Source organism: Frankliniella occidentalis, unplaced genomic scaffold (genome assembly GCF_000697945.3).
Source record: "Frankliniella occidentalis isolate FOCC.00 unplaced genomic scaffold, Focc_3.1 Scaffold68, whole genome shotgun sequence".
Classification (NCBI taxonomy): Eukaryota; Metazoa; Arthropoda; class Insecta; order Thysanoptera; family Thripidae; genus Frankliniella; species Frankliniella occidentalis.
Genome location: NW_026267198.1, coordinates 1,084,927 through 1,085,445, shown reverse-complemented (window position 1 = coordinate 1,085,445; position 519 = coordinate 1,084,927).

The window sequence follows — 519 nt, the reverse complement described above, 5'->3', positions numbered from 1 at the left end:
AAAAAATAAAAATATAAAAAAATCGTCGAAAGTCGATTCCGTGTAAGGTTGGATGGGTTGGTTGGCCAACTGGTTGGCCAACTTCGCTTACGTGCTAGCGACCTGGGATTTTCAGGGTCGTTTTGTGTTATAAAAAGACAGATCGAGTTCAAAGATGAGCATTCTAGCTCAAAATTTGGATTTTCGAAAAATCAAAAACAACGGGTCCCAAAAATGACGTTTATTGAAAATATTTTTTTTAATGCTTTCCAAAAGGGTAAGTCATCAAAGAAGAGCCCTACGGGCGGAAATTTTCAACGTTTTGCTCTAGCTCAAACCGTTGCGGCGTTAGAGGGTGTTTTTGACAAAAATGAGCGAAAAAATGTACAACCCTGCATGCTAAGTCGAAGTGACGGGAAGCTGACGGGCCGGAGGCCCGTATCTTTGTGTACATTTTCGCACTACCCGACTCGGGTGTCAGCGCCGCAGGCCAAGGTAGATGTATGCCAGGCGCGTCGCAGCGTAACAGTGTTTCGTGAG